The sequence below is a fragment of the Tursiops truncatus genome, chromosome 9, assembly GCF_011762595.2.
Source record: "Tursiops truncatus isolate mTurTru1 chromosome 9, mTurTru1.mat.Y, whole genome shotgun sequence".
Classification (NCBI taxonomy): Eukaryota; Metazoa; Chordata; class Mammalia; order Artiodactyla; family Delphinidae; genus Tursiops; species Tursiops truncatus.
This window is the reverse complement of record NC_047042.1, coordinates 66,393,907-66,421,680: the sequence shown is the minus strand read 5'-3', so window position 1 is coordinate 66,421,680 and position 27,774 is coordinate 66,393,907.

Sequence of the window (27,774 nt, the reverse complement as noted above, 5' to 3'; positions counted from 1 at the left end):
TTGAACACCCAAATCCTTTAGAAGATAACTGCAAACAGGTAATAATAATCGACATTTATTAAGAAACCGAATGTGTGCTAATGCACTGTCCTAAATATATTGCCCAGGATTCTTATTAAATCCTCATAGCTATCATGTGAGTTGTAGTACTATCATTGTCTCCATTTAACACATAAGAAAACTGAGGTGAAGAGGACAAATAACTTGCCGATATCAGAAAAATCAGTGAGTATATGGCACAGGGTTTCAAACCTAGGTGTTCTGAGCTCCAGAGCCAAAACTTCTATTTGCTCTTCTAAGCTGCCTATCAGGGGAACAAGGCATGGAGACTGGGTGACAAGGCTGGTGGATGTTTGAGTCGCCGTCATGCCAGTGCAGAGGTTACTCTCCATAGGCACATAGCAATTTATGTGAGTAATGACCTAATTGCTTTGATGATGAATTAGCTAAGTCCTAAGCTCATTACAATATAATTATATTAAATTAATAAATTATAAAAATGAGTGCTGTCATAGAAAACCGCATATATTTTATTTGGGTCAAGGATATCACGGATCTTATTCCGACACATGGAGATTAAGCAATGAAGATTAAATGATTATTAGAATAGGTAAGATTAAGGAATGAAGATTAGGCTTAATTTTTTTTACTGTTTAGGTGGATTGTTACCTAAATAATAAATATTATGGACCCCGGGCTATTAGAGACAATAGTTTTTTAGTGCTCACAAGTGCTCCTTTTACAAATCCATCCATGATTAAGGGTTAATACATTTCTTGATTTTGAAAAATCTCTCTTTAGAAGTATTCTATAGAAAACAAGAAAGAACATCTTCACAAAATTAATATCCTTGAGAAATCCAAAACAGAGGTACTTACATGTTTAATGTTTAACTTAGTTTCAATTGAAGTACTTCTTATCACACAGCTGTTTACTATTAAGAAAGAGCTCTTATATCTGAGCCCATTCACTCTCTGGTATACAACTTTAATTCTATTATATTTAAACACCAGTTGTGTGGTGATTTTTGAAGAATGTTGAGTGTAAAGAACTACTTTACTATTAAATCTCTTACCATAAGACTGTAATACTTATTTCAGAAATAATAAAGTGTGTCAAATGACTAGAAGCCTGTGTGGTAGGTATCATTTAGTCAGATTCATCCCTTCCATATCTAACCATGTTGTTTACTTCTAAGCAAAAGACCAAGTGGTATATTAAGGGATAATATAATTATCATCATAATGTAAAATTATGTGGTATAATTTTTATTTTTATCTTATTATTATAACTTTGAGTTTTCAACTCTCACTATGAAGAGCAACCATTTTTAATATTCCCATTGTTCCACGTAAAATATTTTAATGAATGCTATCTCTTAATGCAGTACAAATTATAGCACTACAGATCACAAGCAGGGCAGTAAAAAAACGTGTTGAGGAGCAGGTTCAACTACAAATGTACATGTACAGTTTTCAGAAAATTAAAGCACACTAATGTTAACGTTAGCAAATGCAAGAGAGTTTTAGGTCTTATGCAGGAAACTACCCTGATGTATAGACAACTTCACTGTGTCAGATAAAAACGATTGCTGCATCACATGCTATGAAATAATGAAAGCAGGAAAAACATGGCCAGATTATAAAGCTTCTGAGCAAATTCAAATATATAGCAAAATTATATATTTGGCACATAGTAGGCACACAATAAATATTTGTTAAATGAATAAACATGGAAGGTGGAAACATATATAATTATTTTTCTCTCAGTCACTGCACACTCCAGGGAGCGAGGTCTACAGATTGACTCCCCAGAAACCTCAAAGGGGCCCTTTATTACGTTAGTGAATTTCTTGTGATACAGGATCTAATGGTCAACTTTGAAGACTCTTCAATCTAAATGGCTCAAGACACTGAGTGCATCATCTCTCAGAGACCAATTATCTTGATTAATGGGATTACTTGTAAACATCAGAACGCTGATGTACTCATTTTAAATGACACGTTTCATCACATAATCTTTGCATTCTTTCCCTGTAGGTAGATGTATACAGGAAACCAAATCATAAACTGAAGGCTGATGAGTGGTCCTTGAATTACAATAGGGAGAGCTGGAAGAAGCAACCGTTAAAGGCTTTGGTCTATGATAGTCTGATATGTCCATTTTCCAAGGAGGATTCTTCTTGCTTAGGGGACTGGCACTTGAGAACTACATCAATTAAAGCCTCCTCTTGTGGATATTACCACTAGAGTTTGCCACTACAAAGTTTTTTAAAGATTCAAATCACCATTCCCTTTCTGATTAACACATTTTTCATTAAATCTAGTGAGTAATATCAGGCCTGTTTGCCTAATCACCCAGCAAGTGGTTTTGTTCTGCTCTATTATCTCTTGTACCTACAACTTGAATTTAAAATATATCTCCACTGACTAAAACACATCTTGAGGAAACGCTTCTGATCCTTCTCAGATTACCACATCTATCTGAAAATTAGTACATTTCTACCACTGTGCCATGTGGAATCATTTGCTATATTTGCGTATACCTGTACCTACAGGTTTCTGCTTTTACTTATAAGGACCTAAGTATTATGGGAGGGAGAGGAATACACAATTTTTAAGATTCATTGACATCAAAAGTTCTTGCATCCCATCGACTTCTTTGGAATCCCAATAGCTAGCTATACAATACAAAGAAAATTCTCTCTCTGCCCAGCCACTGAAGAAGAAAGAGGGAAGAAACAGACGGAATTTTGATCACTGTTTAACAGATTGATCGTTATGTCTACTGTTCTCCTTGGCATAAGTATCGTCAATGTAGTAGCAATCATATTTGGTTAGGGGTTAGATTATTCAGAATGAGGTCTTTCCTATCTCTGTCAATTTTAATTGTGTAACATCGGGTGCATTACTTACTCTCATTTGTAAATGGGGTTACACAGTTATCAGAAGTTCTAATGCCTGTGCTTGTGGCATTGACATAATCCTATCAGTATTTATGACTAATTAAAGCAATGATTCTTTTTGTTTGTTTTGTTTTTGTTTGCTTTTTTCTCCCCTTCCAGTTTTACTGACATGCAGCACTATATGAGTTTAAGGTGTACAGCATAATGATTTACCTTACATACATCATGAAATGATGATCATGATAAGTTTAGTGAACATCCACCATTTCAAATAAAGTTAAAGAAATAGAAAAAAAATGTTCTTCCTTGTGATGAGAACCCTTAGGCTTTACTCTCTTCACAACTTGCATACATAACATACAGCAGTGTTCATTATATTAATCATGTGGTACATCACATCCTGGTACTTATTTATCATATAACTGGATGTTTGTACCTTTTGGTCATCTTCCTCCCCCCTCTCCTCCCAGGCCTCCGCCTCTGTTAAACATAAATCTGATCTCTTTTTCTGTGGGTTGGTTTGTTTGTTTTTGAAATGTAATTGACCGACAATACTGTGTTAGTTCCTGGTATACAACATAATGATTCAATATTTCTCTACATTTCAAAATGATCACCATGTTTAGTACCATTGTCACCATATAAAGATATACCATTGTCACCATATACCATTGTCACCATATAAAGATATTATATAATTATTGACTATATTCCCCACACTGTACATTTCATACCCGTGACTCATTTATTTTGTAACTTAAAGTTTGCACCACTTAATCTCCCTCACTTAGTTCTCTCCTCCAACCTCCTCCCCTCTGGCAATGATTTGTTTGTTCTCTGTATCTCTGAGTCTGTTTCTGTTTTGTTATGTTTGTTCTTTTTTTTTTTCAGATTCTACACATAAGTAAAATCATACAGTATTTGTCTTTCTCTGACTTATTTCACTTAGCATTATACTCTCTAGGTCCATCTGTATTGTCACAAATGGCAAGATATCATTCTTTTTAATGACCGAGTAATAGTCTATTATGTAAGTAATAGACCATACATATATATATAAAATCTTCTTTATCCATTCATCTATTGATGGACACTTAAGTTGCTTCCACATCTTGGCTATTGTATATAATGCTGCAATGAACATAAGGGTATCTATTCTAATTAGTGTTTTAGTTTTCTTTAGATAAATACCCAGGAGTGGAATTGTTGGAACATACAGTAGCTCTATTTTTAAGTTTTTGAAGAATCTCCATACTGTTTTCCATAGTGGATGCACAAATTCACATTCTCACCAGTAGTGCACAAAGGTTCTCTTTTCTTCACATCCTCACCAAAACTTATTTGTTGTCTTTTTGATAATAGCCATTCTGACAAGTGTGAGGTGATATGTCATTGTGGTTTTGATTTGCATTTCCCCGATGATTAGTGATGCTCAGCCTAACATCATGTGCCATCTGTATGTCTTTTTGGAAAAATGTCTATTTTTTAATCAGGTTGCTTGTTTTTTTGATGTTGAGTTGTACGAGTTCTTTGTATATTATGGATATTAACCCCTTACCGGATATATCATTTGCAAATATCTTCTCTCATTCAATAGGCAGCCTTTTTGATTCTGTTGAGAGTTTCCTTTGCTGTGCAAAAGCTTTTTAATTTGATGTAGTCCCATTTGTTTATTTTTGCTTTTGTTTCCCTTGCCTGAGAAGACATATTCAAAAAAAAATTCTAAGACTGATATCAAAGTGTATACGGTCCATGTTTGCTTCCAGAAGTTTTATGGTTTCAACTCTTACATTTTATGTCTTCGATCCATTTTGAGTTTGTTTTAATATGGTGTGAGAAAGTAGTCCAGTTTGATTCTTTTGCATGTAGTTGTCCAATTTTCCCAACACCATTTACTGAAGAGGCTGTCTCTCCCACATTTTATATTCTTGCCTCTTTTGTGGTAGATTCATTGCCCATATAAGTGTAGGTTCACTTATGCCCTAGGAGTGCCCTCTATGTGGGCTGCTTAGGTCTTCTTGCAGGTGGCTTGCTACTGAGGACACTCTGGTAGGCATGACTGGACCCCAGTCTGGTTGGTTACCAGAACCTACCTCGTGTGGAGGCTGCCAGCCACTGGTGGGCAGGGCTGAGTCCTTGCATGGCTGACTATAGAGCTCTGGGAGTTCCCAGGGGTAGTGTTGGCCCACTGTTGGGAGGAGTTTGGTCCTGGGGTGACTGGTTGCAGGATTGGGGGTCATGGAGTTAGTGTCAGCCTGCTGGTGGACAGGGCCAGTTCCTGACTGACATGGTTGGCTGCAGGGCCCAGGATGTCCCGGAACGGTTGACAGCCCACTGGTGGGTGAGGCCAGATCCCAGGGCAGCTGGCTGAGGAACCCAAGGTGTCCCAGGGTGGTTCCTGCTTGCTGGTTAGACCGGGTCTTTTTTTTTTTTTTTTTAAAGACATCATTTTATTTTATTTATTTATTTATTTATTTTTTGTGTGTGTGGGGAGAGCAGCACCATGCGACATGTGGGATGTTAGTTCCTCAACCAGGAATCAAACCCGCGCGCCCTGCATTGGAAGCGCAAAGTCTTAACCACTGGACCGCCAGGGAAATCCCTGGGCCAGGCTTTGACACAACTGGTTGTGGAGCTACAGTGGTCCTGGGGCTGGTGCCCACCCACTGGTGGGTTAGGCTGGGTCCTCAGCCTGTTGCTGGCCCATTGATAGGCAGGGCTGCTTCCTGGGCAGCTGAGGGCTCAGGGGTCCCTATGGCAGCTGGCTTGCTGGTGGATAGGGCTGTATTCTCATGCAGCTTGCTGTTTGGCCTGGGGCATCCTAGGACTGGTGCAGACAGGCTGGTGGGCAGGGCTGTTTCCCAGCACTAATAAGCTAGACGGGGGATTCCAAAATGGCCCTTTGCCAGCACCAGTGTTCTTATGGTGCAGTGAGCTCCCCAAAATAGCTATGCCACCATCTGTGTCCCCAGGTTGAGTCTTAATTGTCTCGTGCCTCTCTGAAAGGCTCTGCGAGATCAAGTGAGTCTGACCCAAGCTTCTTTCAAATTAATGCTCTGCCCTGGGTCTCGGAGTGAGATTTTTTGCACACACTTTAATAAGAGTGGAGTCTTTCTTTCCCACAGCCCTCTGGTTCTCTCAAAAGTAAGCCCTGTCGACCTTCAAAGCCAAACGTTCTGGGGGCTTGTCTTCTCGGTGCAGAACTCCTGGGCTGGGGAGCCTGATGTGGGGTTGAACCCCTCGTTCTTTGGAGAGGACCTCTGCAGTTGTAATTATCCTCCCATGTGTGGGTCTCTCACCCAGGAGTATGTGTTTTGACTATACCTCATCTCTGTCCCCAGTGAGGTTCCTCCTTTTTATCTTTAGTTGTAGATCTTTTCTGCTAGTCTTCAGGTCATTCTCATCAATAGGTGCTCTGTAAATAGTTGTAATTTTGGCGTGCCGTGGAAGGAGGTGAGCTCAGGGTCTTTCTACTTCTCCATCTTGGGCATGCCCTTAAAGCAGTGATTCTGGAAAAGGTAGTGAGTAGGTAGAACACAAACCAGAGGAAGAGAAAAATGTGTTAGATTCACAGTGTAGAAGAAGGAAACATATATTTTTGATAAACCCCTAACTGAGGAAGGCTGGGAAAGATTTCAGACTTTTTTCAAATGCTAGCACTTTCTAGAACTTTCTTAGGTCACAGAATTCACGATGTCTTTTATATCTGAGAGCTAAAGAAAATATATACAAGTGGATATCAGGAATTAGTATGAGACAGCAATTTGTGGTAAGCATTTGTCTCTTCATTTTTTTCCTATATTACACTTTTGCCTAAAGATTTCTGAATGCAGAAATGATTGCTTGATGTGAGATCATTTTATAACTCATGGGTTAAAATATGTGGTGGTATGATACAATCTATGAATAATGATTTGAAATCAAATTAATTTGGTTTAAAATTCCATTGAAAAGATTAATATTTTCCTTAAGGTGTTCCCATTTTTATGACAAATAACTGAATTTATATACATAAACAATTGCTTGGGAAATAGATAGGCATTAAGTTATGTCTCTGGCCAGAAAGAATTAGAAAACTTTCCTTTGTTACACTTATGACTGATTTCAAACAAGGAAGAGAGAGTCACATGTGAGGCAATGGGGAGTTCAAGCCTCAGAGCAAATATTTTCCAGTTTTGTTATAGCAAAGGTTAGTCATTAACATCTTTTGACCTCAGTATATGCATTTATAAAATGTAGAAGAATTAATGAGTACACACAGAAATGTGATAATTTTTAAGTTGTAATAATATTAATAATGTGTGTAAAGTGATGCTTGGAGAATAGACAACCAACATAGGAGGATAATTCTTTCTCTTCTTCCCCTCCACCACTCCTCCACCTTCTTTTCTTCTTCATCCTCCTTATTATTAGGAATGTCTATATTCGAAACTGGGAGTTTTGGTGAAAGGAAGAAATTAGTTAGACTCTAATACATGCCATAACACCTCTATACATGTGTCAACTTAATAGAAAATAGTGGCTCTAATTAAACTGAGTAGTCCCATCTAGAGAAATAATTTAAAAAAAAGAATAATGAAAAGTACATTGCATCATTGACCTATATGTATGAAAATATCATCTTTCTTCTCAAATTAGATCCTCTTTCTGACTGCCCACTTTCTGATAATGGCATAAAAATCTTTCTATCACCCAGGATTAAAGTTTCAGGTTTATATATATATTTTTTTTTTCCCCTTACTTGAGCACATTCAATCACATGCAAGCCTGCAAGAATTAATGTGAACTATAACTACTCTTTCATTTCAGATTCCACAGCTACTATTTAATTTCTAGCTCTCATTTTCTCTCGCTTAGACTTTTACAACAGCTTCCTAAATATGTTGTGCTTTAGTGAGCACTGGCATCCTTACTTCATATTCTTGGAGGAACAAACCAGAGCTGCACAAAATTTCAAATGATGGATTGATAACTGATGAAAAGATGAGACATAAAGATTGCTAAATACTTAATTAGGGATTTCTGTGTGCTAGAAATCGTCTTTTTTAATATTTGACAAAACTTGGAAGATATCTGGTAGTTTAGATTTCACCTAGCTAATATTTCCCAATAAATGTTTGGTAATAAAGTGTAATTTTATCAGTGTTCGGTGATGTCAAATATGTTAGTTTTATGATTGAGTGTCAAAGAGAAGTCGTAATAATGATCTATACATTCATTTAGGTTTTTAATTTTTATATCCACTCTGTCCTTAGGCTCTTGTTTTCCCTTGTCATCATTCACAACATATTCCAAGTTCTATTTATTTTAATGGTGTCACAAAGGTAGAAAGTGAAAAGATGTTACATTACTGGATGGCTGGATGAATAGATAATTGACAAATAAAGGTAAAACCACATGATATATTTTTCATTGCATGTCATAGATTTCAATAGCAGCAAGTGTTTATAGCTAAAATATTCACGTAATTCCAAAGAGTTTGAAATTATTCAGATATTTAGAATTTTAAATTTATATTCTATTCCAAAAATATTTGAGGTAGATGCAAAAAAATAACATCTACCGTAAGTTTTCAAAAAAAAATAAATTATGCACTGAATAGGAGTAATTTGATTAGCATCACCAGAGTGGCTACTTCAGTCAAACTTGTGTACTAGACTCACAGTAAAAACATCTACTATGTATTGAGTTCTTAGCTATAAAAATGAATACGAAAAAGTCTTTGCCCTCTAATTTTTATGGTGTAGTTCAGGAGACAGACAGATATAATAATTATAATGCAGTATATTAGCACATGTATTAGTGTTCACTATATAAGAAATAATTCAAAATCTCTGTGGCTTAAAAAATAAGAAACTATTTCTTGCATCTAGCCTTGGATTGGTTTAGCGGCACTGCTTCAGGCTTTGGAGCATCTGGGCCTGTCTCCAAACTATGGATTGGAATGAAATCTGTTTCATATTTCTCCCATTATTCTTTTACTAGTGGTCACTTGGGGCATATTCTTTTCACGGGGAATGACACTAGCAGAACAAGCCAACCTATGCAGGCACATTAAAAACCTTTGTTGGCTTCAAATCTGTCATATCCCATTGACCAGAGCAAATTGCATGGTTAAGCTCATGCAGCAGTGAATTCATACAAACCTCAAGAATGAAAGAGATTTGAGTAAATACCTGCCAAACAATAGCCCAATTCATCACAGCACTATTTGGAAATGAAACTCTTAAGTTAGCTGACAGTCTGAGACTGGACTTTTCTGTACAGTCAAATGGTAACTTTTGAATGCACCTGTCTTTCTTCCTCTCAAACCACCTCTCCTGCCTTGGTTTCTGCTTTAAATGACAAGAAGTAATAATAATCAGATGGGGCCCCTCTCTAGGACACTGATTAAGCTCCATTTATTGGTGTGCATTTTGGTAGACACTTGATGTGGCTCTCACTCACCTATACCTTACCCATTCCAGCCCAGCTACCATGTTGCCTCTGATACTCACGTATTTCTTATTACCTTAGAAAAATGATTCAGAACAAGCTAGCTAATAATGAGATAGGTCACCTTATTCATCCTCTCTCTCATCGTTCACTGAACTTGCTCATGGTTAAAGCTCAACAGATGGCTGATGTTAAGAATTTTGGGACTCCCCTGGTGGCGCAGTGGTTAAGAATCTGCCTGTCAATGCAGGCGACATGGGTTCGAACTTAGGTCCAGGAAGATCCCCCATGCCTCGGAGCAACTAAGCCCATGCACCAAAACTACTGAGCCTGCACTCTGCAGCCCGCAAGCCACAACTACTGAGCCTGTGTGCCACAATTACTGAAGCCCGCATGCCTAGAGCCTGTGCTCCACAACAAGAGAAGCCACCGCAATGAGAAGCCTGCACACTGCAACGAAGAGTAGCCCCTGCTCACAACTAGAGAAAGCCCACGTGCAGCAACCAGAAAATAAAATAAAAGTGTTCTCCTTAAAAAAAAAAAAAAGAATTTTGGATTTCATGTTAGAGGAGAAAGAGCTTTCACCCCTCCATTGGCAAATGCCTATATAAGTAAAACAACAAGACAAACAAAAATAACCACCAAAGTTAAACAGGCAAGGAAGATTTTATTCAAGACTGTTGCAACAAGGGAGAGAGATTGACCTCAACTCCACTTAAAAAAATGGCTGGGCTTCCCTGGTGGCGCAGTGGTTGAGGGTCTGCCTGACGATGCAGGGGACACAGGTTTGTGCCCGGTCCGGGAAGATCCCACATGCCGTGGAGTGGCTGGGCCCGTGAGTCATGGCTGCTGAGCCTGCACGTCCGGAGCCTGTGCTCCGCAACGGGAGAGGCCACAACAGTGAGAGGCCCGCATACCGCAAAAAAAAAAAAAAAATGTCTGTAGAGTCTTTAAGATCTGGGGTCTTAGGCCTTCTGTGTTTGCTTCCACAAAAGCAAACACAGATGGCGTCCAGGTCCTTAAAAAAGACAGTCTCTGGAATTTCTGAGTCTTAAAACTAGAAAGAGACTTTTATATTCATTTCAAAGGGGCAGAAAAAAATTTGCAATTAGAAGTTTTCTAAAGTAAATGCTCTAAGGAAAGGAAGGTCAGGGGCCTATAGTCAGGGGTTAAAAAAAAACCCTAAAATTTAGTCAAACTGAGGGCAATGTTAAAGACATTCTGGGCAAACCACAAGTTTGGATTTAGGGACTCCAGTACTAGGGTCTCAGGCGGAAGCCCAGCTCTAGAGCAGTACCTTTTTGACATTTGCTGTTTTTGCTCTTGAATACATCTTCTTCAAGGAACTTATGAGAAACAAGGTGACTATGACAAAATAAGATTTAGTTATGTCTGGGTGCTGGGGCTATATAATCATCTTCACACAAAAGCAAAACTAAACAAAACTCATCCTTTCTTGAATATTTTTCAAGTAGATGAGAGACATGAGCTCACTTCTGTTTCATATTATGTACAAAAATGATTACTGAGTAGTGTGGAGAACAGACACCCTGGAGGCAAGAAAATCCTTAGGAGGGAAAGAGAACTTTTACTAAAACAGTAAGAATTGTGGATGGAAAGAAAATGGCATTTTAAAAATGAAGAAACTAATAATATTAAGAAAGAGGCTGGTTTATTGCAATATGAAGGCTGTCAAGTTTTTAATGTGGGTGGCTAGGAGAAAGGTTGTTAATTCCTTTATATTCAGTAGCAATCAGTTATTTTGCAAAGATCTATTAATATTTGCTACCCAGAATGATATCTTAGGTGTGGCAGAGACTATTAGGGGTCACCAATTGAATAGGTCACTAATGCAGAAATTTCTACCATAGCATAATAAAGATAGTTTTTCTTTCTCTGCTAAGTTTTTTTCAGATGATGGGAAGATTACTTCCTCTTATAATACTGCTTTCTGTTAATAGGTGGGTTTAATTTTTAGATACTTAAATGTTATAATAAAATGAACTTTTCTATTCTTATGACAAAATTTCTATACCTCCTACTACCAGCCTAGATCTTCTTCTGTATATACTCCACTTTTAAAAAAAAATGAGACTCCTAAAACCAAATACATTACTTTAGAACTAGCTGAGGTTCCCCCCCCCTAAATTAAACTGCTGGTCTTAGCTTTAAGTCAACTATAATTCTTATACAATTTTTTACATATAACAGTTATGTCTTTTCTCCAGAAACCCGTAATGGTTGTGTGTTGTTGTTTTGTTTTTGTTGGCTTGTTTGTTTGTTTTTACCTATTAGTGTCAGTGAGTATTACTTTTTTCTGGGTTTGAAATGACTTAGCTGTGATTTCTTCTGAAGGTTTAGTTTAATGTTCTATATATGGAACTTTATATTTGCTTTAATTTCAATGGTTGGTTTGTTCCCTCATCCTCCTTTGTGGTATTCTGTTGGCCTAACTGGCATCTTTGATTCCATAAAAACTGCTCAAAACATTTTTAATTCCAGATTTTATTGTTTGGTTCATCTTCTTTACTAAATTTTCATCCTCTCTAGTAAGCCAAATGTAGATTGCCATTTCTCAAATTCCTTCACATTTTTCTTTAGGCAACTGATGACTTGAATTTATGACACTCTGCTTATTTACTAACAAACACAGATCCCGCGAGCTGTTCATATAAGTATATTTTCTGAGATTTTTAGATACATGTATTTTTTCCTCCTCCTCCTGTAAATGATTATAGAGTTTTTCGTTCTTTGGAGGTTTCTGACAGAGCTGCCTTTTACTAACTTATACACCTTGTCATTCACTCATTGCTAATTTGGACTGAGCACAAAATGCTAGGCATTGGCACAAAAAGATAGGAACAGACTTTATAGGAGTTCATATCTTAATAGGACACAAGAAGTTAAACATATATTAGCAAGGACATGTGGTAAATGTTATTACAATAGAGACACACAGAGGTTGAACAAAGGGGTCAACAAAGACTTCTCATCAGAGGAGGGCCTTGCCTGTGAAAAACAAGGAATTTGTCAGTTACTGGAAGAAAGAACTTTTCTGGCAAGCTAATTTGCACTTGCTAAGTGTTACCTTTTTCATGTAGCACGCTACAAACTTTTAAAACAATATTCTAAATATCTTGCTTCCTTGCTTCATACTTTGTCATAATGTCTCTGGCCCATTTCCCTGGTTGTCTATCTTCTTACAGTTAAACAAATAGTCATATGTTGTATATTTTGTTGAATTCATTCACCTTATTTTATATCACCTACCTCCAAATCTCATAAAAATTGCCTATTCTAACAAAGATACTCATGAAAGATGCTCCATTTGTTTTGAAGAAAGGAATCAACTTTAGTCTGATTATATTTTTGGACAGCATAATGGAAAGAAGGAAAGAAATTAGGAGAGTGACGTCAGCAAGATGGTGGAATAAGTATTTTCAGGGCTCGTGCCCCACAGAAACATTGATTTTGACAACCACCCATGGATGACAGTACCATTTTGGGAACCAGGGACTCTGGCAGAGAGGCCATAGCACTCTGTTGGAGCAAAAAAATCTGATAATAGATGCATTTAATAAGGTAAAAACAATTTCGCTTTACCCACATTACTCCTCCTCTATAGGGTGGCACAGCTCAGTGTGAAGAGAGACTCCCACAAATCTCTCCTCAAGAGAGATTTCTCCCACAGGGAAAAGTGAGGGTAGTGAGCAGTGGCTCCCCCAGCTATGCAGAGCACTGCCCTAGAGGCCCCCTTCTTTCTTGCCCCACCCAGAACATTGAGATCAGCATGGCTGAATAGTTCAGGAGTAGCTGGGAGCAGGAAAAGGGGTGGGAGTTCACAGCAGCTGGGGTGCAGAACTCAACAAAGGGCCTTGGTTTCTACCAAATGCCTTGTGGACTCCACTAAGAGGCCTTCCTATTAATCTCTTAGGACCCATCACCTGCAGACCACCCCCGCCTCAACTAGGCCACATGTGCCCCCAGCACTCCAAGGACCCCTCCCCTGTAGCCAGTACCCCAGCAGAAGGTACCTACAACCTCTGTAGAATCATGCATGAGCACATACAGATAGCTAGTTGACTCTGTTGGATTGGGGGAAGGCACATACCCTTAAACACTTCATGGCGGTGTCCAAGGAAAATAAATGGGAGGCTCTCAGCAGTCAGACTGGCTTTGTGGGATTGAGAGAAGGCATATGATCTCATATACCCCACGGGTACTGGGAATATATACAAAGGAAATGAAACAAGGATCTCAGAGATGCATGAGCTCCCACGTTCACTGCAGCATTGTTCAAAAGAGCCAAGACATGAAAACAACCCAAGTGCCTAAAACAGATGAACAAATTTTAAAATTGTGAGGTTATATGTATATAGAACACATATATACATATAATCTCATATTTTTTATTTGTTCATATATATATATACTAAATATATTTTATTTGTGTGTATATATATAAAATATTACACACACACACATATATAAAATGAATGTTATTCAGCCTTTTTTTTTTTTACATCTTGATTGGAGTATAATTGCTTTACAATGGTGTGTTACTTTCTGCTTTATAACAAAGTGAATCAGTTATACATATACATATGTTCCCATATCTCTTCCCTCTTGCGTCTCCTTCCCTCCCACCCTCCTGATCCCACTCCTCCAGGTGGTCACAAAGCACCGAGCTGATCTCCCTGTGCCATGCGGCTGCTTCCCACTAGCTATCTACCTTACATTTGGTAGTGTATATATGTCCATGCCTCTTTCTCGCTTTGGCACAGCTCATCCTTCCCCCTCCCCATATCCTCAAGTCCATTCTCCAGTAGGTCTGTGTCTTTATTCCTGTCTTACCCCTAGGTTCTTCATAAATTTTTATTTTTTTCTTAAATTCCATATATATGTGTTAGCATACGGTATTTGTCTTTCTCTTTCTGACTTACTTCACTCTGTATGACAGGCTTTAGGTCTATCCACCTCATTACAAATAGCTCAATTTCGTTTCTTTTTATGGCTGAGTAATATTCCATTGTATATATGTGCCACATCTTCTTTATCCATTCATCCAATGATGGACACTTAGGTTGTTTCCATCTCCGGGCTATTGTAAATAGAGCTGTAATGAACATTTTGGTACATGACTCTTTTTGAATTATGGTTTTCTCAGGGTATATGCCCAGTAGTGGGATTGCTGGGTCATATGGTCGTTCTATTTGTAGTTTTTTAAGGAACCTCCATACTGTTCTCCATAGTGGCTGTACCAATTCACATTCCCACCAGCAGTGCAAGAGGGTTCCCTTTTCTCCACACCCCCTCCAGCATTTATTGTTTCTAGATTTTTTGATGATGGCCATTCTGACTGGTGTGAGATGATATCTCATTGTAGTTTTGATTTGCATTTCTCTAATGATTAGTGATGTTGAGCATTCTTTCATGTGTTTGTTGGCAGTCTGTATATCTTCTTTGGAGAAATGTCTATTTAGGTCTTCTGCCCATTTTTGGATTGGGTTGTTTGTTTTTTTGTTATTGAGCTGCATGAGCTGCTTATAAATTTTGGAGATTAATCCTTTGTCAGTTGCTTCCTTTGCAAATATTTTCTCCCATAAAAAAGAAAAAAGAAAAAAAATTGCCTTTTGCAACAACGTGAATGAACTTGGAGAATATTTTGGTAAGTGAAATGAGGCAGCCACAGAAACACAAGTACTACATAATTTCATTACATGTGTAATCTGAAAACAGTGAACTGATAAAAGAAGAGCATAGAATTGGTAGTTGCCAGCAGCTGAAGCGTGGGGGTAGGAAGATGTTAACTGCAGGATACAGAGTTTCAGTTACAGTGAATGAGTAAGTTCTGGAGATCTAGTGTACAGCATGGCAACAATAGTTAATAATACTGTATTGTATACTTTAATTTTCAAAGAAAGTAAATCTTAAGTGTTCTTCCCACACACACACAAAATGGTAACCGTGAGGTGACCAATGTATTATGTATTTTATTTTTTTTTCGGTACACGGGCCTCTCACTGTTGTGGCCTCTCCCGTTGCGGAGCACAGGCTCCGGACGTGCAGGCTCAGTGGCCATGGCTCACGGGCCCAGTCGCTCCGCGGCATGTGGGATCCTCCCGGACCGGCGCACGAACCCGTGTCCCCTGCATCGGCAGGCGGACTCTCAACCACTGCGCCACCAGGGAAGCCCGTATTATGTATTTTTTAAAATAAATATTTCCAAAGAACTTGATTCTCCTCTTGAAAGTCTATGCTGAGGTACACATTTCTTTTAGTGTAGTCATTTCTTTATGGATGAATTATGTCTGTGAATCTGAGTCTACTTAACTGACTTGTTGACACACCACAATGAAAGAAAGGGATGCCAGTATATTAGAACTAAAAAGCTTGCCTTTGAATGTTCATGACAAAACAAAAGCCACAGGAAAGCAACATCAGCAGAACATACAAAAGAAGCAAAAAAGAATTGCCAATCATTCCATAACCTTAAGGAAATTTACTCATTGTAAATAAAATGAAAATTTGTCCTTAGAGCTGGCAGAAAAGAACAGTGCTCAAATTTGGTCCCCCAATGGAATGAATGCTTCTTCGACAGAGTAACAAATGAAAATTGGATCAGGGACACATTTTCAATGAAAAAGACACACTGCCAGATGGCTTCTTGGCAAAGGAAAGAGAAGAGTTGATTAAACTGTCATGTGATGACTTCAAATTCAGCAAAGTGCAGCTTAACAACTTCTTGTTGAGAAGGATAAAGGAGGACCTTCAGGTACAGGGTATGGTTTTGATATTGTTAAGGTTTAAGATTACTTTGCAGTTTCATTGATTTTCTGCAATGCTTTCAATAAGGAAAAACACAAAATGAATCTCAACCGAGAGCAAGATTTTCTGTTGAATAGAACTTGGGTTTCTCTAGAACTAATTCTTGGAAATCTTGATGCCAAACACTCCTTATAAAGCACAATTTTACTTTTCAAGAAAAAATATAGTGTGCATGTTTATTTACATACACTGCTATTTCAGCGTGAGTTAGGATTTGCTCCCCTTATCATACCAGATGAAAAATGGGGATACTATAAAACTTGTACCAACATGCAAACATGTCCCCTAAGGACTTATTTTCCTTGCTCGTCTGTCCCCTCTCTCCTTTCTTTTAACAAATCACTAATTTGCTTTCATAACTGTACTGGCCCATGTGCAGGAGTTGTCAATTAAAAGGTTTCCAACCCACCTAGCTTGGGCATGCCAACAGCAATATGCTATATCCTTGGATTCAGTGCTTGTTCCAGGGGTGGGCATATAACTCAAACAGAGCAGTCAACATCAATTTTGGAACTGGTATGGATGCTGGGAGAGGATCTCTTTCCCCCTGATGCTCCTGGATACTAAAAAACATGTTAGCCAATTGCTGCCACATAGTGAGAGGTTGCCTGAGAATAAAGCAAAAGGCAAAAAGCAGAGACAAAAATGGGAGGAAAAGAGAGACATAGTTCTGAGGGGACTGTATCCATGCCAGGCTCCTGGCTTTCTTAAAAGCACCTCTCGGGCTTCCCTGGTGACGCAGTGGTTGAGAGTCCGCCTGCCGATGCAGGGGACACGGGTTCGTGCCCCGGTCCGGGAGGATCCCGCATGCCATGGAGCGGCTGGGCCCGTGAGTCATGGCCACTGAGCCTGTGCGTCCGGAGCCTGTGCTCCGCGATGGGATAGGCCACATCAGTGAGAGGCCCACGTACCGCAAAAAAAAAAAAGCACCTCTCATCTTATAATTTTCAATTATACAAGTCACTAATATTTTTCTACGATTGGAATTTTGTCATTAAAAAAAAGAGTGTCTTGACTAATACACTAAGAATCTGTGTTTGGAAAGTGAATCACCTGCATATTTGTTTAAGAAAAAAGATATTTACATTGAACTAAGTAAACAGCCTTCCAGAACAATTTTTCTAAAAAAACAACATCCACACTTGTATGTGTGTATGTGTGTGGTCTGCAGAGTCTAAGATCTTTGAGGTAAGAGACTATATCACACAAATTTCTATCTCCGCATAGTCTAGGACTCATGACTCTTTTTTTTTAATAAATTTATTTTATTTTTGGCTGCGTCAGGTCTTCATTGCTGCGTGCAGGCTTTCTCTAGTTGCGGCGAGCAGGGGATACTCTTTGTTGCGGTGCGTGGGCTTCTCATTGTGGTGGCGTCTCTTGTTGCGGAGCATGGGCTTTAGGCATGCAGGCTTCAGCAGTTGTGGCACGTGGGCTCAGTAGTTGTGGCTCGCAGGCTGTAGAGCACAGGCTCAGTAGTTGTGATGCATGGGCTTAGTTGCTCCGCAGCATGTGGGATCTTCCCTGACCAGGGATCGAACCCATATCCCCTGCACTGGCAGGTGGATTCTTAACCACTGCGCCACCAAGGAAGTCCCTCATAAGACTTGTTGAATCTAATTGAATACTGGATTCCTTGCATAAAAAACTTTATATACAAACCTAGCAGGGAACACAGTTTGTATCTACTGAACTCATGAGTAAACTATTTCTTATCACACTGCTGTTTTTTTGCCTTAAGTTTGTGGGGTTTTTTTTTAATGTTTTCACGTTCTTGTCTGCCTCCATAATAATAGACACTGAAAAAATAGAAATTAGGTATTAGAGAGTGTCCACAAAACTTAAATTCTTCTATTTACATTCTTCTAGAGAAAATCCCATAATAACACAAATGAGCATGTTCATTCATAATTGTGATAATTCATGAACATTATCATAATACTGTGCTTTTACTTAGCATCCTCTGTACTACTTAAAACACATTTATTCGTACTTTTTCACTTTTCCTCTGTACCTTCTTTTTCAATGAACCTTCTGCTCTGTGAATAATATAAATGGTAGAAAACAACTTGGCTACAAAGTAATCAATAAACACCAATCAAATGAAAAATGCCCTTGCTGTTGTCGGGCTGGTATTCCCTGGAAGTATAAGCAATACATATTTTACTGAAGCTTTCATAGTGGAGATGGAGAGAAGATTTTCATTATTAACACTGAAATTTTCAATTAAGAAAGTTAAGCATCCTCTGTCAATTTTCAAGTCTCTGTTTTGAAGTCACAGAGCCTCTTCTCTCTCCTCTCCCTTTACAGGGCTTACTTACCCTAGTTTTTCAACTCATCTTTCTTGCCTCTTCTCTCTTTCTTATTTATACAGAACAGTTTATACCCACCAGTGGCCACCATCACTTCACTCATCTAAAGGATCAACGTGCCTTAAAACATACTTCTCAAAGCTTAACGGGCGTATGAATCACCTGGAAATCTTGTTAAAATGCAGATTCTGAATTAGTGGGTTTGGGGAGGAAAACAGATTTTCTAGTTCTAAAAGCTGAATGACACAGATGTTTTAAGCCTGGGAACCATCCCTTGGGTAGCAAGGGTTAGAAAATTGAGGATGATCACTGATTACCAAAAGTTGTTTCCTCCCTCTAACACAGGTCTGTGCAAGTATATTTTTATGAGACAAAATTTGCTCATCTATAAAATGGGAATAAGTACCCTCTCCTGCTACACAGTAATTGTGTAGTTCAAACAAGCTTTTGTTCTGGAAGAGTTTTGGAAACCATAAACAGTTACATAAATATAAGGGGTCATGATTTTTGAATTCTGTGTATGCCATCATTTAACAAATAATTATAGGTGATCTACTAGTGAAAGGTCCTGGGTTAGGTGATGAAGTTAAATCAGTGAACAAACAGTGCAGTTTCTCTCTTTATAAAATTTATAATCGGTAAGAGAGCAAAATATTATGATATTACAAATTGAATTATTTAACTACAAATACCTTCTAATAAGAAAAAGTGTATGAGAACACTTGATGGTTGTTTTAGATCAATCTAGGAGTGACATTTCACCTGATTTTAGACACAGGAGTAGTAATTAACTTAAAAAAGAGAAGAATAGTGAATATCCAGGCAGAAGGAACTAAACATGCAAACACTCTGCAATAGGAATCACATGGCTTGTTCACGGAACTATTTTTTTTTTTTTTAATATTCTGCCCTTCGTGATTTATGTTTCTTTCGCATTTATAATGATGATGTATTTTATAATTGATTGAATGATTTTATTTCTTTTTTTATGGAAGAGTAACTGTGAAGTTCTTCTACCTTCAAAATTGTAGAGTGGTTCTCAAATCTTAATTCATATGATCAGTTTATTGACTGTGTACAAGGGAACAACATGCAACCTACTTCCCCAGGTATCTTAACGGCAGATTCACTTTGTTGTGGTAATAACTCACTGTATTGGAAGAGTCTTTCTGAAACATCCTTTTATTTGGTTATAATTCTGAATTCTTAAATTCAGAGTTCTTAGAAGTTTATTTTAGGAACAATGGAAAGGAAACATGAGAAAGAGTTGGAAGAAAAAAAAAGTTTTATGGGGATAATTCATATGAAAGATAAAAGGGAGAGGAAGTAGGAGTGGGTAGGGAGCCTTCAGATCCAAGATGCGTTTGTAAGACCTGTGAAAGTAAAGATGAAAGGAAGGAGAATTTTGTAGTAAGGACAGCTCTGGGAAAGCCTCTGCTAGCCCAGTGGGAGGGATGATACAAATATTGCTCCTATACTGGGCAGAAATGGTGAGTCCTTGCAACATCACCTTGCTCAGAAAACAACTTGGCTACAAAGTAATCAATAACCACCAGTCAAATCATTGCCTGGGACTGTGAGTGGGTGTGTGGTAGCAGAGGGGGGTCTAGAAGGCATCTTTAGCTACAGGTTTTCAGCTAAGTGACCAGTGCAGAAGTTCCCTCTTGAAAAGAGATCTGAATGATAATGCTTCAGTGTCTACTTCACAATTTCAATCTCTCTCACCATTTGCTCTCTATTGTTTTTTCTCATCAAATGTGTGACTCTGGGTACATTTTGAACAGTGCCAAATTGTGTCTTTTTATTTATTACACTTTTTTCCCCCTCAGAATACCATCTGACTTCTCCCCTCTATTTATGATGCTTTCTCCCCCTGCCCCCCCAAGGTATTTTGTTTTCATTTGGAGCTTTTGTGTTTCTAGTCTTGCTTAAGAAAAATCTTACTTGCCCCCAAATTATATCATTTTCTGCTAATATTACTATTTACTAATTATTGAATTTTAAATCTTTGATTTATTGAAATTTATTATTTTATGATATAATTCATACTTGGTAGACAATATTTTGTTACTTCCAGATAGACAGCCAATTATACCACCACCATTTATTAAATAAACTACCTTCTCCCCATTCATTTAAAACAACACATTGTCACATAGTTTCTCCATGCTTCATTTAGATCCTTTTGTGAACTTTTATTTATAGACTTGTAAATTATTTCTACTCCAGTTTCATACTCTATTAATTAGTAACCTTACAGTAAGTGGTAAATACATTGTGTAGTAAGTTCCCACTCAATACTCATTTTAAAAAATGTGAGTGTGAAAGAATAAAAAAATTGGTAAATTCTTTTCACCCCCTAAAAATACTATAAAATTGGGCAAAATCAGCAAAAATCTTTCTGAAAACTACTAACAATCAATGGAAAAGGGCTTTATTTATGAAAAGCTGCCAAAACATTGAATAAGGTCCATGCGAGACAGTGGCTTTTTTCCATGGACCTGGTCTCATCCCACTCCCAGCTTGGTTAGTGTGGTGCTGACCATGTAAAGCAGAGGCTTCACTGCATGGGGAGTGCTGCCATGACCTGCAGGTTCAAAGCACAAGCTGTGAAGGGCGTTGTCAGTAAAGTAGCACATTCAGTAGGAAACAAATGAGAAAAGCCTTCAATTCTGCTATCTTTGGATTGTAGTCCCACGTGAGGCTATCAATGGACCTGCCACTTATTTTACCGGGGAACCGCAGGAATGAAAGAACATTATAAAAGTGAGACTAACTCTTAATTCACACCTGGTTTACTAGCAGGCTGTGTGCACATGCAGGGGAGACCCAAGGGGACATGGTTAAAAGCAAATGCCAAAAGAGACTTGAAAGCTGTCTGAACTTTACATACGCTCCTTAACTAAACACACATCTATCTGCAGAGGGTGGAAATCTTATGGGCTCATGGTGTTCAGCACAACCTCTAACCAATTATTGGCTGACCAGTGAGATATGTGGATACAGGAGCAACCCCAGGAAGTCAGGGGAGTTGAAAAAATCAAAAATGAGAAGAAAAATAACGGAGCAAAGACATCAACTACTGCAGCATCCAGAGCAGGTACAATACATGACCTAATATGTCCAGTTTTCAATGACAAACTATGAGGCATACAAAGGAACAGAATATGTGACTTACTCAAGAAATAAAGCAGTCAATAGAAAGTGTTCCTGAGAGAGTGCAGATGTTGAATGTAACAAAGACGTCAAAGAAGAAATTATAAATATGTTCAAGAATTAAAAGACATGCTTAAAGGTTAAAGAAACATATGTGGTCAATGAATCAACACTTAAGGGAATCTCAATAAGGAAACAGAAACTGTTTAAAAGGAACCAAATCGATATTCTAAAATTGAAAAGCACTATAACCAATATGAAAATAGATCGGTCCCACATCATATTTTAGATAGCAGAAGAGAGAATGCTCAAACTTGAAGATGAAACTATTTAATTTATCCAATCTAAAGACAGAAAGGAAAATATTTTTAAAAGAGGAATAGAGTTTCAAAAACCTATAGAATAACATGAAACATATCAACATATATGTCATAGGAGTCCCAGAAGTAAAGGAGAGAAAACTATTTTAATAATAGTGGCTCAAAATTTCCCAAGTTTGATGATATGTTTACAGAGTTTACAGAGTTTGATGATATGATACAGTTTACAGAGCCAAGAAGCTCAAAAAACTTCCCATGGAATGAAGAGAGATTTACATCTGGGCACATCATAGTCAAACTGCTAAAAGACAAATATAAAAAAAAAATTGAAAGCAGCAAGAGAAAAATGACTAATTATGTACAAGGAAACAACAATATGATTCATGGCTAGCTTCTCATCAGAAGCAATGGAATCCAGAGGGCAACAAGATGCCTTTTTCAAAGTGTTGAAAGAAAAAATGAAAACCTGTCAACCCAGAATGTATATGTGATAAAACTACCATCAAAACTAAAGGAGGGCTTCCCTGGTGGCGCAGTGGTTGAGAGTCTGCCTGCCGATGCAAGGGACATGGGTTTGTGCCCCGGTCCGGGAAGATCCCACATGCCACGGAGCGGCTGGGCCCGTGAGCCATGGCCGCTGAGCCTGAGCATCCGGAGCCTGTGCTCCGCAACGGGAGAGGCCACAACAGTGAGAGGCCCGCGTACCGCAAAAAAAAAAAAAAAAAAAAAAGGAAAATAAAGACATTCACAGATAAACAAAGATTAAGTGAATTCATTCCTAGCAGAAATGCCTTAAAATGTGTTAAAGGAAGTCTTTCAGTCTTAAAGTACATGACATCAGATGATAAATCTACAGAAAAACATAAAGAGCACTGTAGATGGCAAAAACATAGATAAATATAAATGACTGCAAATGTATTTTTTTCCATTTCCCCTTAAATAAAGAAAATATTGTTGCAAAGGCCAATGACTATAACACTATATCATTGAACTTATTACATACATAAATGAAATAAACATGAAAATATTAGTATCAAAGAAGGAAAAGAAATAGAATCATACTGGAGAAGTATTGCTATGTCTAGAATTAACAAAGTATTAGCCTGAAATTGACCATGATAAGTTAAAATTCATATTGTAATCTCTAGAGCAACCATTAAGAAAATAACTTTTAAAAAGTGCTAAAAAACAACAGAGAAATTAAAATGGTACAATAAAAAAATTTTAATAATCACAAAACAAGGTAGAAAAGTAAAAACAGAAGAACAAAAAAAGACGACACATTAAAAAAAATAGCGAAATGACAGAGGTTAATCCAATCAATAATAACATTGTGTATAGATTAAATACTAATCCAAAGATATTGTTAGATTGGATTAAAGAACAATACCCAATTATAGCCTGTCTACAAATATACACTACAAATTCATAAACACCAATAGATTAAAAGTAAAAAGATGGGGGCTTCCCTGGTGGCACAGTGGTTGAGAATCTGCCTGCCAACGCAGGGGACATGGGTTCGATCCCTGGTCTGGGAATATCCCACATGCCGCAGAGCAACTAAGCCCATATGCCATGACTACTGAGCCCACGTGCCACAACTGCTGAAGCCCGCATACCTAGAGCCCATGCTCCACAACAAGAGAAGCCACTGCAATGAGAAGCCCGCACACCGCAATGAAGAGTAGCCCCCACTCGCTGCAACTAGAGAAAGCCTGTGCACAGCAATGAAGACCCAACACAGCCAAAAATAAATAAATTTATTAAAAAAAATAAAGTAAAAGGATGGAAGAAGTTGCATCATGCAATCAGTAACCATACATTAAAGAGCTGAAATGGATAGATTAATATCAGAACAGACTATAAGACAAAAGATATTATTAGGGACAAAGAGGGACATTTCAAAATAATCAATGGATCGATATATCAGGAAAATATAATGCCACTAATATATATATGAACCTAACAACATGGAGCAAAATCTAAGAAAATTAAAAGCATACATAGGCCACTTAAAAATTTTAGGTAGAAATGTCAATACCCTCTATCAAAGATAGATTATTTTTGAAAACTAGATAGAAAATTAGTAAGATTATATAAGATTTAACTAACACTATTGGTTAATTTGACCTAATTGATGTTTATAGACTATTCTACCAGACAAGAAAATAGTACTCATTCTTTTCATGTATACATGCATTCTTCAGGATTAATTTTAGGTTAGCCTTAAACCAAAAGTCAGTAATTTTAAGGGATTGTCATTATTCAAAATATTGAGATAGAAATAAATAATAGAAAAATATTGAGAAACTCCCAAATACTTATAATCTCAGATCATATCTCTAAATAACACATACATTAAAAAAGAAATAATAAGGGAATTTTAAAAGTATTTTTAACTGAATGAAAATTAAAACATATGAAAATTTATGGGGACAGATAAATCGATTCTTGGAGGGAAGTATATGGTTTTAAAAAAGTAAAAAGGTCTTGAACATGTCATCTAACGTCCACCTTAAAATATTATGAAAAATAATTAAGCCAAAATTAGGCAGACGATAATAAAAATCAGACAGAAGTCAATCAAATGGAAACAGGAAAAAAGCAGAGAAAAATCAAGAAAACCAAAAGCTGATTCTTTGATATGATCAACAAAATTGAAAAATTGTAGCCAAACTGACCCCATTCCCTTAACTCTCTCCTTGTCCAAACTTTAGTCAGGCTCCTCTGAGCCTGTCAAAGGCTCCAAACATCATCCCTCTCTGCCACTGATGCTTCAGGCACCATTGGATCTGCTAGATCTTACGGCCTAAGTGGCAGAACAGCTTGTACAGTAGCCTGGACCTTTTGTAGAGCCTTCTGTTCTGGGCCCCACTCAAAACTAGCAGCTTTTCTGGTCACTCAGTAAAGGAGACAAAATAACATACCCAAATAGTAATACGTTGCCTCCAGAATCCAAAGAGGACACTAGACATTCTGGCACTTATTTTTTTTAATTTTTTTTTTTCAGTTGTAAGAGGGGTCAGATGTAACAACTTATTCTTCACTTTGGAAGGGTATCTCAGCCTACCCAATACCACCCAACCACCCAGTGGTATCATTGAGTAAGAAGAATTCACAAAAGATGAATTGAGGGTACATATAAGACAAGAGAGGTGTATCAAATTTAATCAGCAAAAAAAAAAAAAAAAAAAAATTATCAGCAGTAATGAGTTAAGTTCATATATTGAGATATTTTTCAGGTCAGCTAGTTGGTGGGAGGAGAAAAATCAAAGAAGAGGTAAAAGGCAGTACTTTAGAATACTTGGTGTTCTTCTAACCAAGGAAATGAGTGGAACGTCGAGTCTCAAAGGAATCAAAACAAGTTAAAGATTTGGGTCAAATCTGCAATGGGATTAAACTGCTCTTGCCTGCCACAGAAATGGAAATGCCTCCTTATGGTATTAATGTAGTGAGAAAGATAAATGAAATACACAAAATATTTTGAGCAGTGTGACTTTTTCTTTAAGTAAGTCTTTTGTTGTTGCTCAATATTTGATGTAGATCAATTCAAAGCTACTCTCACAAATGTAGAATAGAAGCTCAGACACCTCTTCTGCACACCTCCACCTTCCTACTGTGGAGCCGCTGATATACCTCCACAAAACTCCCCTTTTCCTCTTCCTTAGCTTTACCATTACTTTATGTCTTCGGATTATATTAGAATTTTTACCTTTTGTTAGACGAAAGCACCAAACATCAGTAAAAACTAGAGTTTAAAAAAAGCCTTCTTTTTTTTTTTTTTTTTTCCTGCGGTACGCGGGCCTCCCACTGTTGTGGCCTCTCCCGTTGCGGAGCACAGGCTCCAGAAGCGCAGGCCCAGCGGCCATGGCTCACGGGCCCAGCCGCTCCGCGGCATGTGGGACCTTCCCGGACCAGGGCATGAACCCGTGTCCCCTGCATCGGCAGGCGGACTCTCAACCACTGTGCCACCAGGGAAGCCCCCAGAAAAAGCCTTCTTTTTAACTAGAGTTAAAAAGTTGTCGACAATACCAAACATGTTTAATGAATTGAAGTGGTTCCTGAATTTAGAAGACATACGTTAATAAGAAAACCATTATAAATCAGTGAATTAGTATACTTTTCACCTTCTTAGGACAATTACATTTTAAGGAATGATTACTTAGAGGAAGGAGTTGATATACTGCTTGATTCTCAGGTGTTGGATCGTCAGGTAACAGGTGTAGCTGGGAGAATGCTTACCTATACATTATTTATCACTAGAGGCTATACTACCTTATGCCTCATGTGAGCAATACAGTATATAAATAATATGTATTTTTCCATTAATTTGATTCCTTCTCTGCAGTTTCCGTACTTTAAGGTTAATTGTGACAGATTCAAACTATAAAATAATATTAGAGGTAACTCACAATGTAGTGTTAGCTATAGAAATTTTCTAACATTTGAATTCCCTAAGCATGTGAGTTTTGGGGGAGCATTATTACTGCACATGAGTTTTACCTTTAGCTTCAAGTAAATTGGTTACATTGTGTATTTCACTGTAGCATTTTCTGTCTCCTTGCTTTCATTTAAGATGACACTTTGATCAAAGGTGACAAAACATGAAATTATGGCCAGCTGTAAAAATGTCACATGCCATTTCAAAGTCCTCCTGCAGTTGGAAAATTTCCTGATTATCTGGACCCACCAAGGGAATTAAAATTCAGTTCGCTTGACATTACAGCATGTTTTAACAAGAGCACAATTATATTCCTACCCTGTTCCAATATAGAGTTGCCTAGTCAGAACTGTCAGAGAAGCCCATGGGGGATAGGAACTGTCACCAAGCATCAGCTCACACAGGAGAGTAAAATGAAGTCAATGGTTTCTTCCTTTATAAAAATCAGTAATTATATTTTATTTGAAAATATGTGCTCCAACGCCCAGAGCAAAGCCCTGAGAATGTAAGAAAATCAGTCTATTTTCAAGCTTTATGGCGAAATCCTTTACATAATAAGAACTGTTAGCTGTTTTCTCCTCTGTAAAAAGAAAAAAATTCTAGGACATATGTAGCAACTGTCACAATCATGAAAAATAAGACATTTTGAAAATATGTCTGCAAAATTACCAGCTTTATTTTTATGGAGAGAGAAAAAATGTACTTCGTGGGCTTTAATTTTATCGAAAAATATTGATTGAACACCTACTTCATACCCAGCTATTTGCTAGGCTCTGGGGTACAAGAAATGCATAAATACATGTTCTGCCTTTGTCAAACTCACAGGCTAGCAGAGGAGACATAAATGCAAATAAAATTAATTCCCTAGTCAGAAGGAGAACAAAGATGAGAAATAATTATTACTCAAAGATGACAAGGCTGTCGCATAGCACGGGTTCAAAGTGCTTAGCCTAACACCAACTGCAAAAAACTTAAGTCTACAAAAAATAGACTTGTGAAATACACAATGTAACCAATTTACTTGAAGCTAAAGGTAAAACTCATGTGCAGTAGTAATGCTCCCCCAAAACTCACATGCTTAGGGAATTCAAATGTTAGAAAATTTCTATAGCTAACACTACATTGTGAATTACCTCTAATATTATTTTATAATTTGAATCTGTCACAATTAACCTTAAAGTATGGAAACTGCAGAGAAGGAATCAAATTAATGGAAAAATACATATTATTTATATACTGGATTGCTCACATGAGGCATAAGATAGTATAGCCTCTAGTGATAAATAATGTATAGGTAAGCATTCTCCCAGCTACACCTGTTACCTGACAATCCAACACCTGAGAATCAAGCAGTATATCAACTCCTTCCTCTATAGGTAG